Raw genomic sequence first — 14060 nt, forward strand, 5'->3', positions numbered from 1 at the left:
TGGAAAAAGGCAATAATCGTGGGTAGTGTCGAAATTGAGAGAATGGAAACAAGACCGATAGTCTAACAACGGCGTAGCCAGGCTTGGATCTGCTGAGTGGAGGATCAGCTGTCCCACTGTCAAGTGAACAAATGCTCAGCTCTGATTGGTGGACGTTTGTGAGGGACGTACATACATACACGGGATTGACAGACAAACGCCTCTCCATACAGCATTTCCCTACGGGATACACCATAAAAATATGGCGGCCGAACCACGTGACTGATGACGTCATAAAAAAAATTCTTGACCAATTTATCCCTAGATCACACTCAAGAAATTTCTTACTGATCGGATCAAATGTTCTACTTGTCGATGACGTCATAATGAAAGCACATTTGGCATCATCATAAACGTATGTTATTCCCCATGAAGAGCATTTTACAATGAGCCACCTTTCAATTGTTACCTTGGAGCGGTTTTGGAGATACAGAGGTGCAATTTTTTTGGGATTTCCCAAGTTTCCCACACCACGTGACCTATGACGTCATAATTATCACTAAAATTATACAGAAGCTCGTGCTGCCATTGTGAAATTTTCGTGTCAATCGGACCAACGGTTGCCGAGAAAACGAATTTTAAAGGGAATAAACCCGCAAAATGCTGGCAGAAGGGACATATATACAAGTACATACGGAACGATACATTATGAGTATACATCCTATACGAGTATACATATAGTATCCATATACATACGAGGTACATACGAGACAGAGGGACAGACGCTGTTCCAGATGGCATTGTCCTATGAGTTATGACGTTAAAAAAATGAAGGGACATGTCGTGTGATTCCCCAGGTGAACACCGCAGGGATCACGGATAGCCAAAGCAAGCTTTTAACTCCGAAGGCGATGAACAAATGCGGATTTTACCATATATGCGTGGGAGGAAGAAAGAGAAGAAGAGGAAGCTGAAGAGCTTACCTGTGGTCCCGCCGCAGTCCTCAAACCTGCGGAAAATAAACTCAATCAAACACAGATTTAGAAATGTACAAAAAAATGACGAAAGGATTTATTAAAACGGATGCCAATAACAAGAAAATGTGACGGTAAAACTAAAGTCCTAAACGGGATCCTCCACACCAGACTTAAACACAGACAAAGGGATCAAAGAACTTTGGATAAAAGAAATTATGTGCGTGTGTGTGTGTGCTTAGCTCTGATCACTGATGAAGTCTCGTCAGGGTCTGCGAATGGGACCGGCGTCGGCGGAAACTGGGCCTTGTTGCACCCGTTCGTGCTGCAGCGCTCATACACTCGTCCACGCATGGAGAACTGCAGGTCCCGGGCCCCGGCTCCTCCCGCAGCCTCTGCACGTCTCCGATGGCGTCTCTGAACACGGTCGGTCCAAGCACAATCACGCGAGGGAGAAGAAGCAAGGGAGAAGAGGTCATCGAGGGCAACAAGGCAAGAGCGAAGGCAAAAAGAGGGCAAGAGAGGAGGGTAAGGGAGAAAATGTCAGTCCGAGAGATATTTTAACATCGGGTTGTGATGTCATCAGCGCTTCTCCACCAATCAGCCCTCAGGCCACCACTGCCTGGCCAGCTCTCCACCAATCATCGGGCTGCTTCTTGCTCACCCTTCTTTCACCAATCCATGAGTGCCTTCTTGCTCTGCCTTGGCCAATCAGCGAGTCCTTTCTTACCCCAGCCTTCCTGTTGGTCAACTCCCACCCAATCACAGTCCTTCTGGGCATGGCTCTCAGCCTGCCCAAGCAGAGTGTGCCTGCCAGGCGGGATTGTCAGCCCCAGTGCCCGATGCCTGGCTTCCGGTTGGTTTTATTATTATGTGTGGTTTAATGGGCAATTCCTGCGCTAGTGTCTATTGCGGTGCCATAAGGGACAAAGGATAAATCACCAAGGGTAAGACGTACAAGGGATAATTCATGCTTATGCCCTAAGCTAGTTAACATGCCCCGCCCCCTCGTGACGGGGACACATATACCCTTATCCGACATTCGGCTAAACAGAACTTATTACATGGTGATGGTTCTTACGTGACATCCAGAGCACCTACCTATACAAAGCTACCGGACTCTACATATCACTACCTACCCCACAGACATAATAGTATGTTATTTCCCATGAGGAGTACTTTACAATGAGCCATCTTTCAATTTTTACCTTGGAGCAGTTTCGGAGATATAGAGGTGCAATTTTTTTGGGATTTCCCAAGTTTCCCACACCACGTGCCCTATGAAGTCATAATTATCACTAAAAGTATACAGAAACTCGTGCTGCTATGGTGAAATTTTCGTGTCAATCGGACCAACGGTTGCCGAGAAAACGAGTTTTAAAGGGAATAAACCCACAAAATGCCGGCGGAAAGGACATAAATACAAGTACATACGAAGAGATACATATGAGTATACATACTATACGAGTATACATATAGTATCCATATACATATGAGTATACATACATATGAGTATATATACGAGTATACATACATACGAGGTACATACGACACAGAGAGACAGACGCTGTTCCAGATGGCATTGTCCTCCGAGTTACGACGTAAAAAACGGGACTGGGACCTCAAATGTGGATCATATTGTGGTGGGCTACTTCGGCATGAAGGAGGATCAGAAACGTGGACTCCCACACTGCCACATCCTGCTGATACTTGCTCCCGCATGACGTTATTTTCCCGGGTGCCGCACAAGCGGCTGCACCGATCGAGATTTAACGGATGTTTATATAAATCGTTTAAAAGAAAAAAAGGCTTCAATTTCTGATATTTAGCCTTTTCATTTGGGCCTCCCAATTGAAGCCCCGCCCATAGGGCGGGTACCGTTGCTAGTTATGATAATACGGAGAAGGTAAATTACAAATTTAGTCAAAAGGTCAAAGGTCAGCGTCACCTAAAATCATCAATTTCCATGCATGCAATTGACGTGAAATTTCAATTTACAAATTTCAGTTTTGTCATCAAATTTTCAACAAAGCTTTATTATGATAATACGGAGAAGGTAAATTACAAATTTTGTCAAAAGGTCAAAAGGTTAAAGGTCAGCATCACAAAAAAAATCACCAAGGGGGGGATCACCTGAAAGGCTCTGAGCTTAACGGGTTAAAACCTCCATTTTTGGCACTCAGCTGATGACCCATGAAGCTCATGAGCACTTTATATAAGCATACAGACTGTGTTTGCACTAAATTGCGTTCGTCTATAAATGTTTGCACTTGATATAATTTACAGCCACCCAAGAGGATGTCCCAGTGCACCCCAGTTTCCCCGACTGGTGATGACGTCGACGGTGGATAAATGTACTAGTCTTGTTGGTGAAGGCCACCATCGATCTGCATCGGCGGACAGGTAGGATGAGAGATGGGATCAATAGGACGTTGATTGAGGTGTGCCAACCGCCGTGGGAAAAAGCTGAATGTTCAGGTGTTAACCTTTCGCCGGAGCAAAACACCTTCCACAAATCCTTGGCTCCATTTTTCGAGAGGGCTGACATGTAGTGCATTCCATTAGGGTGCTTGCTACCTGCTAGGTGTCATCCGTCTCCAATGGCCGTCCAACACGATAGTTTAAATACCTGATATGATGACAGTCTTTCGACATAAGCGATGAGTGACCCGTTTTGATGCAGGTAGCGATATAATCACCGAATCAGCGATATTTATACGCATCGGCTATAATTTGCCAATTAAATACATTATTATAAAATAACCTTGCTTCAAGGATAACCACACTTTCAACTAGAACGGCACTCAGTAGAGAGCATACCTCCACCTGGTTGGCCATATCACTCAATGGTGAAGCATCACTTCAAAAATTCTACTAGCTGAATCCGGATCTTCACCAAAATTGAATCGATTCTTCCTTGTCGCACACACAACTTGTCCACAAAGTTTCGTCCAAATCCACCCGGAACTTTTTGAGATATCCTCCTATGTATCGTTTTTGGTCCTATCTCCCAATGGTGTAGAATCACTTAAGAATTAAATAATTCTCATATCCGAATCCATATTGAAATCTTCACCAAAATCGAATCGATTCGTCCTTGTGACGCGCCCAACCTGTCCACCAAGTTTCGTCCAAATCCATCCACAACTTTTTGAGATATCCTGCTATGTATCGTTTTTGGCCCTATCTCCCAATGGTGAAGCATCACTTTTAAAAAATCATATCCGAATCCATATTCAGATCTTCACCAAAATCGAATCAAATATTCTTTGTCAGACACCCAACCGGTCCACCAAGTTTCGTCCAAATCCATCCACAACTTTTTGAGATATCCTGCTAAGTATCGTTTTTGGCCCTATCCCCCAATGGTGAAGAATCACTTTAAAAAATCATATCCGAATCCATATTCAGATCTTCACCAAAATCGAATCGAATCGTCCTTGACACACACACAACTCATTCACCACCTTCGTTCGAATCGGTCCATAACATTTTGACATATCGTGCAATATATCGGTTTTAGCCATATGGTGAAGAATGGTGAAGAATGAAGAAGAATGGTGGGCAATGGTGAAGAATCGTTTAAAAATTAAAAAACTCTCGTATCCGGATTCGAATCTTCAACAAAATATAGTAAATTCGTACTTGTTACACACCCAACGACCCCACCAAATTTCATCCATAACTTTTCGACATATCCTGCTCACAAACAGACAGACAGGTATGAAAACAAAACCGTCCACCTTCGTTGGGCGGAGGTAAAAATTAACTTGTTGATGTTTCATTTGCACATTCGGTATATTTTAAGACCAACCTGGATTGTCATTTAATACATATTTATGTTTTGATCAAAATTATAATTCAAAAGTACCAACTGTGCAGATTACAAAAGGTGTAATACCTTCACAAGTATAAACATAGGGTCAATACCCCTGGCGCTCACCTGGTAGAATAAACAGTATACTGCAAGTATTTAAAATACTAAGGGTATTTTAAAGCAATTTCAATGGTTGCTAGAAGACAGGGCAGCAGGTAGAATCATACTAACACGATCATAAGACTTTAAACAAACAAACAAACCAACAAATACCTATTCTGGAGGGCAACCCATTCTTCCCCAACCCCGTGTACCTCCTCAGACCCCAATGTTTCTAATGCCTTGAACAAACATTGGTACATCACGGATGATGAAGGTTGTGGTGACGTTTCATTGAAATAGTGTTTGTAGTTTCAGAGGAAAAAGAAAATTATATTTTAGGGTTCAAACCTGGAGCCACTTTGACCCCCGGTAGACCCCCTTAGACCCTTAGATTAGACCCCTTAGACCTTCAAAACATTTCTGTAGTATTGTAGGTGTTATCAGCCCATTCAGTCACGATTATGATGACGACCACATGACAGACAAAAATAAACCCTCGCAGGTTTGAAGTTCATTGTTAGTGTAAGGCCTAGTGTAATGCTTGGCCACAATGGCATGAATGGAAAGGTCTTTGTTCCAAAGATTGAAAGAGTTGCAAAGAGACATCAACTCCGCCTGTGCCTGTGCCTGTCTAGCCCTACAAGCAGGGCTGTATGGCTCTGTTTTACCATGGGTCTTATTGTAATGGCGACAACAATAAGACCCATGACATAAAAGAGAGCCACACACCCCCTGCTTCTTGTTGTATGCCTGTCCGCCACTACAATGAATCGGACCAAATTCCGACCAAAATTTCTACTTTAAAAAAGACAAGTCAGGAGACGACGATGGTTCACGAGCGAGCGGTATTCAATGACAAAGGACGGACTATAACCGAAACAGGCCCGGACTGGGGGGTCGGGGGCCCACGTGGCAGGTGTCGGCCCCTGACATGCGGTGTACATGCCTATTTACAAAGGGCCCCAATGCGCTGCGTGTGCAGGCCTTCAAGAGCCAGCTGTACGTAATTGTGTGTGGTGCTGGCCTTGGAATGTCAAAACGAAGGTTACTGACCTTGAAATGAGATATAAAATAATGTATAATCAGTTATGAGGTTAGTTAGCTAAACAATACCCAAAATTCGGTTAGATTCCGACAACTTTGAAAATTTGACCTTTGTGACCTTCAAAGGTCAATGGTCGAAGATTCTGAAATTTGTTGGAAAACTTGTATTTCATGATGTATGTGATAATATAAAAACATGTACGACATTTCACCCTATCAGGAAGCGAACAATGTAATAAAACCATCAAAAATTGACTTTTCTAAATTTCGTGACCTTGTGACCTTGACCTTGGGGCGAAAATAAAAAATCGAGCTCCTTGGGGCTAGACACATGACATTGGCCTAACCAAATACCGAAACCCCTGTCAGATTCCACCAACTCCCTCGGAGAAGATGTAGCTTGAAATCGATTACCCCCTAAAAAGACATCTTTTTCGGGCGTTGCTCCGCCCACAATGGGCGCAATACGCCCACTCTAGGCAGGACACAACTAGATCATGATATCAACCTCCCACCCAAGTTTCATCAAGATCGGATGATATCATCGGGTAGTTATGCTGCGGACAGACAGACACACAGACACAAACCCATGACGAATATAGTGGTCAATCTGTTTGATAACTCGTGAACCAAAAAACACAGAGTACTCACCTGTGAAAACTAACATCCTTCTTCTGGTTGCTACGATTTGTGCCCCCATAGCAGGCACAACTTTTCGGCATCTTGCCACTAGAAAATATTCGCGACACAACTAGGTCCTGTACATGTACCTGTACGTTGTCAACAAATGTTGCCCCCCAAAAACATGGCTGCCGGTCGTCCTTGTCACCACGGGTCACGTGGCATGTACGCCCTCTAATCTATAATATGACTCTATGTTCTTAACATACTCGGCATTGGGCCCACATAAGCTATCCTGGCAAATAACGAACAGCGATTGACATTGGACTTAGTTCATTGTTGGCCACATATCACACTCTGGTTGACCCATACTACTATCCTCTCAAGTTTGGTTACAAAAGGTACAGACATAACCGAGATATGACAATACATTACCAATGATGGTGTGGAAAGTCAGATACATGCAGAGACAGAGACAGACAGAGCTGGTCAGTCTAATACTTCGCTAACCCCTCCGGAACCAAGGCATACATCGATTATTCGCCTGAAGATCGATTCTGTCACCATATTATTACATATTAGCCCTCCAATAGAAATGGCCCACCACATACCCAGCGGAGGCTCTGACCCATTTGAAAAACGATTTGCACTTTAAAAGAATCACCAGTAGATGGCGCCAGAGCCTCACGGCACCGACGAGGTGTTGAGGGCACGTTTTACATTGTTGTTGTCCTGGTTCGAGTCTCATGGAGCTGACGAGGTGTTGAGGGCACGTTTTACATTGTTGTTGTCCTGGTTCGAGTCTCATGGAGCTGACGAGGTGTTGAGGGCACGTTTTACATTGTTGTTGTCCTGGTTCGAGTCTCATGGAGCTGACGAGGTGTTGAGGGCACGTTTTACATTGTTGTTGTCCTGGTTCGAGTCTCATGGAGATGACGACGTGTTGAGGGCACGTTTTACATTGTTGTTGTCCTGGTTCGAGTCTCATGGAGATGACGAGGGGGTTGAGGGCACATTTTACATTGTTGTTGTCCTGGTTCGAGTCTCATGGAGATGACGACGTGTTGAGGGCACGTTTTACATTGTTGTTGTCCTGGTTCGAGTCTCATGGAGATGACGAGGGGGTTGAGGGCACATTTTACATTGTTGTTGTCCTGGTTCGAGTCTCATGGAGATGACGACGTGTTGAGGGCACATTTTACATTGTTGTTGTCCTGGTTCGAGTCTCATGGAGATGACGAGGGGGTTGAGGGCACGTTTTACATTGTTGTTGCCTTAGTTTAAATATTATGGAGATGATGAGGGGGTTGAGGGCACGTTTTACATTGTTGTTGTCTTAGTTTAAATATTATGGTGATGACGAGGTGTTGAGGGCACGTTTTACATTGTTGTTGTCTTAGTTTAAATATTATGGAGATGACGAGGTGTTGAGGTCATGTTTTACATTGTTGTTGCCTTAGTTTAAATATTATGGAGATGACGAGGTGTTGAGGGCACGTTTTACATTGTTGTTGCCTTAGTTTAAATATTATGGAGATGACGAGGGGGTTGAGGGCACGTTTTACATTGTTGTTGTCCTGGTTCGAGTCTCATGGAGATGACGAGGTGTTGAGGGCACGTTTTACATTGTTGTTGTCCTGGTTCGAGTCTCATGGAGATGACGACGTGTTGAGGGCACGTTTTACATTGTTGTTGTCCTGGTTCGAGTCTCATGGAGATGACGACGTGTTGAGGGCACGTTTTACATTGTTGTTGTCCTGGTTCGAGTCTCATGGAGATGACGACGTGTTGAGGACACATTTTACATTGTTGTTGTCCTGGTTCGAGTCTCATGGAGATGACGAGGGGGTTGAGGGCACGTTTTACATTGTTGTTGTCTTAGTTTAAATATTATGGAGATGACGAGGTGTTGAGGGCACGTTTTACATTGTTGTTGTCCTGGTTCAAGTCTCATGGAGATGACGAGGTGTTGAGGGCACATTTTACATTGTTGTTGTCCTGGTTCGAGTCTCATGGAGATGACGAGGGGGTTGAGGGCACATTTTACATTGTTGTTGCCTTAGTTTAAATATTATGGTGATGACGAGATGTTGAGGGCACGTTTTACATTGTTGTTGTCCTGGTTCGAGTCTCATGGAGATGATGAGATGTTGAGGGCACGTTTTACATTGTTGTTGTCCTGGGTCGAGTCTCATGGAGATGATGAGATGTTGAGGGCACGTTTTACATTGTTGTTGCCTTAGTTTAAATATTATGGTGATGACGAGGTGTTGAGGGCACGTTTTACATTGTTGTTGCCTTAGTTTAAATATTATGGAGATGACGAGGTGTTGAGGGCACATTTTACATTGTTGTTGTCCTGGTTCGAGTCTCATGGAGATGATGAGATGTTGAGGGCACGTTTTACATTGTTGTTGTCCTGGTTCGAGTCTCATGGAGATGATGAGATGTTGAGGGCACGTTTTACATTGTTGTTGTCTTAGTTTAAATATTATGGTGATGACGAGGTGTTGAGTGAACGTTTTACATTGTTGTTGTCCTGGTTCAAGTCTCATGGAGATGATGAGATGTTGAGGGCACGTTTTACATTGTTGTTGTAATGGTTCGAGTCTCATGGAGATGATGAGGTGTTGAGGGCACGTTTTACATTGTTGTTGTCTCAGTTTAAATATTATGGAGATGACGAGGTGTTGAGGGCACGTTTTACATTGTTGTTGTCCTGGTTCGAGTCTCATGGAGATGACGAGGTGTTGAGGGCACATTTTACATTGTTGCTGTCTCAGTTTAAATATTATGGAGATGACGAGGTGTTGAGGGCACATTTTACATTGTTGTTGTCTCAGTTTAAATATTATGGAGATGACGAGGTGTTGAGGGCACGTTTTACATTGTTGTTGTCTCAGTTTAAATATTATGGAGATGACGAGGTGTTGAGGGCACGTTTTACATTGTTGTTGTCTCAGTTTAAATATTATGGAGATGACGAGGTGTTGAGGGCACATTTTACATTGTTGTTGTCTCAGTTTAAATATTATGGAGATGACGAGGTGTTGAGGTGTTGAGGGCACGTTTTACATTGTTGTTGTCTCAGTTTAAATATTATGGAGATGACGAGGTGTTGAGGGCACGTTTTACATTGTTGTTGTCTCAGTTTAAATATTATGGAGATGACGAGGTGTTGAGGGCACGTTTTACATTATTGTTGTTCAAAACACTCGTAGGTTGTACATGGATCACAATGACAGCAAAGGCAGCGGACATAGTTCCCTCTCAGCAATGCAAAGCGGTTATGGAGGAGAAAATAAAACAGATTGGCATAGAAATTGCACATATGGTATGTGAATGTCTTTTAGTGAAGCATATACTGTGGGTTGTGGGAGAAACAGTCTGGGGTGGTGGAACAGCAAAGCTCTTTCTGTCAACAGCATGGTGAGGGTCCATTGGTACACAAGGTTGATCCTCCACTGCAGGTAAAATGGTCAGGTGTAATGGCCAAGTGTAGGATACTAGAGTTCAGGCTCAAGGCAGCGAAATACCTTATATTACCCTAAACTTTATTTGTGGTGAAGACTAAGGAAGGTAGTATTAGGTTGGCAGATATAGGAAGTGTTAGGTTGGCAGATATAGGAAGTGTTAGGTTGGCAGATTTAGGAAGTGTTAGTTTGGCAGATATAGGAAGTGTTAGGTTGGCAGATATAGGAAGTGTTAGTTTGGCAGCTACAGGTAGTGTTAGGTTGGCAGCAAATTCATCTTTGTACCTTAGTTCATGCATCTATGTTTGATGTAAAGTATTTTCATTGTTGACAGAGAAATAACAAACAAAAAGAAAAGCAGAGCTGGGTACAAGGAAATGAGAAAGAGAGACATGCCAGTCCTCGACCAATGACAGATGGGTATGCCAGCTGGTGACATTTCATTCAAAATCATGTCGCGCACACAAACCAGTGAAACAGAGTCAGGTGCCAAGAATGTCTGCACAAGTTAGACACAAGATGAGATACACCACGCTCTGCCTGACCGTACACACAAAATACGATTATTTAAAAATATATATATTTGTATACAAGATCGAAGCTCGTGTAAGAGCTAACATTGATCACAAAAAATAACCGCCACGCAAAACATACAATAAAGCGAGCAGGAGACAAGATGGGGAGAGAGAGGGAAGCACACAAGTACAACAGTAGAGAACAGGGACATCAGGACATCTGTGGGAGGGAGGGGGCTTGGGGGGTGGGGGCTTGGGGGGAGGGGCATGGGAAGGGCGGGGGGGGGGGAGGTGGGAGAGGTATAAAGTGTTATGTGCTCCTCCCCAAACCCCGGTCACGGTGTACCTCCGATCCCCGAGAGGAGTCACAGCAGAAAAATGTGTTATTCTGTATGTCAAAGATCAATGGTGAAACCACACCAATTGTTACCAACAAACAAGTATTGTATTAAGATCACACAAGAATAACAGTACAACAACAATAGTAATCAATTGCACAACCAATATATATTTCCTATGATGGTACCATCAGGTTTGTACAATATAACTCACTGTGCTCCAAGTGAGCGAAAAGAAGAACATTCCCAATGTCTCTATTCCGGCATCAAGCCAAAGTCGATTCCAGCTTCAAGCCAAACTCGATCCACTCCAGTGATCGTCCTTACGATGTCGTATCGAGACCAGAATCCCGTTGGGTTGGCAGTTACACTGCCAAAGATGGGCGAAGGTGTCCTCGAGAAGCGACGGGGAAATCACACCTTCAGGTATGGACGTTTGATGGCTCTCAATCAGCGAACCGCAGATTTCCCACTCAAAAGCCATGTGTCACACACACACACACACACACACACACACACACACACACACACACACACACACACACACACACACACACACCAAATTAACGTCTGAATGCGGTGAAAGTGGTTAAAGCGAGGTGAAAAACCTTGAGCGCTGCGCAATTCCTGCGCGAGGTAAAATGGCCGATGGCCTGTTTTCGTGGCGTAACGGCACTCCGATGATTCTCCTCGGAATCAACCGCAAAACCTGTCATGCAGGTTTATCTGTCACAGCGATAACAACTCTGTCGCAGGAATCCCTTTCCCAGGAAACCCAACATTCACACGTGACCCTCGTTCGCCAACGTTCGCTCCAGACCTCGAAGCAGCTAGGCTTCTTGTCTGACTCACTCGCTCCGCCTTCTCTTCCTCCTCTTCCTCTTCGTAGTCGTCCGGTTCCGGTTTCATTTCAAACATTAACTTTTTTACCTTTTGAAAATAGTAATCTCTATTTGCCTCAAACAACAACAATAATAGTACATGCAACCAAAAATGTTTACAGTGGATGAAAACCACAACAACGGAAGTGACGAATCCGTAACACCCCCCCCCCCCCCCCCACCCCTCAAGAAAGAAAGTTTGAACATAGTGAAAACTTTCTTTGCAGGCAAAAACTCTTTGAACAAACAAAGGTAAAACTCACACCCAAATGATCAATTCACGTGAACAACAATAATTATTAATTAATATAATAATAATACCGTAAGGACTCGACTTTGTTATCCCTTTTACGCCGCACCCAGTGACCCAATGCCCCGGCACTAATGGATTTACGATCTACGAACCGCGTTCTTTGTTTATCACCTACAGCCATACTCGAAAAATCTGAATTAGCCGACGTTGGGGCCCAAAAGCATCCGATTAACGGCCGATACGACGCCATCTTACGACTCCATCGTATTGGCGTCTGCTGGGTGAAGGCGCAACAAGCCGTCCGCTGATTGGACAGTCGAAGGCGACAGCAAGCCGTCCACTGAGTGGACAATCCTGAGCAAGTGAGCATGCATTCCGCCATTTGTGCCGGTGTCGTCGATCGCGCTGTACGCTAACCTCATTAGGTGGGTTTACCATAATGTCTTCCATATACTGTGATTACAACGAAGTGAAACTGATCAGCAGCCCATCAGTATCATATAAAGCAATAAATACCAAGGCTTCAGCTTCTGGAAGCTTAAAACAAAGTGTACTTCGCCGAGTGACGAAACGTAGGCGTAGGCCTCGGCCCTACCTATCCAGTTGTTGTTTCCGTTGTCTAAGGGGGGAAAAAAACAAACATTTTGGCCTCAGACCTTTGAGAGTACGTCGTTCCGTGAACTTTTTGAACGGGCCTCGTATGCCATGCTTCGTCAACGTTGGGTTGTTTTTAAATGATTTGAAGGATTAACTTAAGCACCTTGAATAGAGCAGTTTATTGTTCCTCAAAGACCAGTGTGTAAGTTGACTCAATATGATGGTAACTTTGCAATTCCTGCGTTGTCTCTGAATCAGCTGGCTGAGTCATATTGGCGTAGGGTAGGTCATGATCAGCCCCCCCCCCCCCCCCTCTTTCGTTTCACCAACTCCTGCATCTGCCACCGTTCATGATTATCAAAGTAGGCTTTACCCTGTTCACGATAAGGTAGAAATCAGAGTTGTATATGAAGAGATAAAAGGATGCCATTGACTTCGAGACGGTACGTGATATTTTCAAAAGTATATCGTAGCGTTGTCATTTAAGTAGATTGCAATAAATACGTTGTTCATATACGCACTCTTCATTCTCATCTTTCTTCCTAACTCTTACTCGGACAAGCAAATCCCCTATGCCATCCATAATGGTACACTCTATCCATACACCACATCCTCCCTTCCGTGGATGTTCCACGGGTTTCGGCTAGTAATTAATATTCCCCAAAATAAAGCAACAAAACTTCCAAACCACCTACAGGAATTTCCAAAGTTAGTTCACTCTGGATAAAACATCGGCAACGACATTGTCCCTGCCCTTTACATGCTCAATTTCCAAGTTGAACTCCTGCAAAGCCAAACTCCATCTCATCAACCTCTGGTATTTATTTTTCATTTTTTGAATGAAGGTTAAGGGGATGTGATCAAAAATCCAAAGCAAAGCAAATATATAGCACTTTTTGAAGGAGGTCTTTCCCTCGCGGTCCTCATGTACTGTCTTTCCCTCGCGGTCCTCATGTACTGTCTTTCCCTCGCGGTCCCCATGTACTGTCTTTCCCTCGCGGTCCCCATGTACTGTCTTTCCCTCGCGGTCCCCATGTACTGTCTTTCCCTCACGGTCCCCATGTACTGTCTTTGTCTTTCCCTCGCGGTCCCCATGTGCTGTTTTTGTCTTTCCCTCGCGGTCCCCATGTACTGTCTTTGTCTTTCCCTCGCGGTCCCCATGTACTGTCTTTGTCTTTCCCTCGCGGTCCCTATGTGCTGTCTTTGTCTTTCCCTCGCGGTCCCCATGTGCTGTTTTTGTCTTTCCCTCGCGGTCCCCATGTACTGTCTTTCCCTCGCGGTCCCCATGTACTGTCTTTTTTTTTTTTTTTTTTTTTTTTTTTTTTTGTTTTGTTTTGTTTTGTATACAATATCGAGGCTCGTGAAAGAGCGAACATTAATCACACAGAAAGACAAACCGACACATAAAACATATAACATAGGGAGCGGTAGACAAGATGGGGAGAGAGGGGGAAGGACACAAACAC

This window comes from Myxine glutinosa, chromosome 13, assembly GCF_964187855.1.
Source record: "Myxine glutinosa chromosome 13, kmMyxGlut1.1, whole genome shotgun sequence".
In the NCBI taxonomy this organism is placed as follows: Eukaryota; Metazoa; Chordata; class Myxini; order Myxiniformes; family Myxinidae; genus Myxine; species Myxine glutinosa.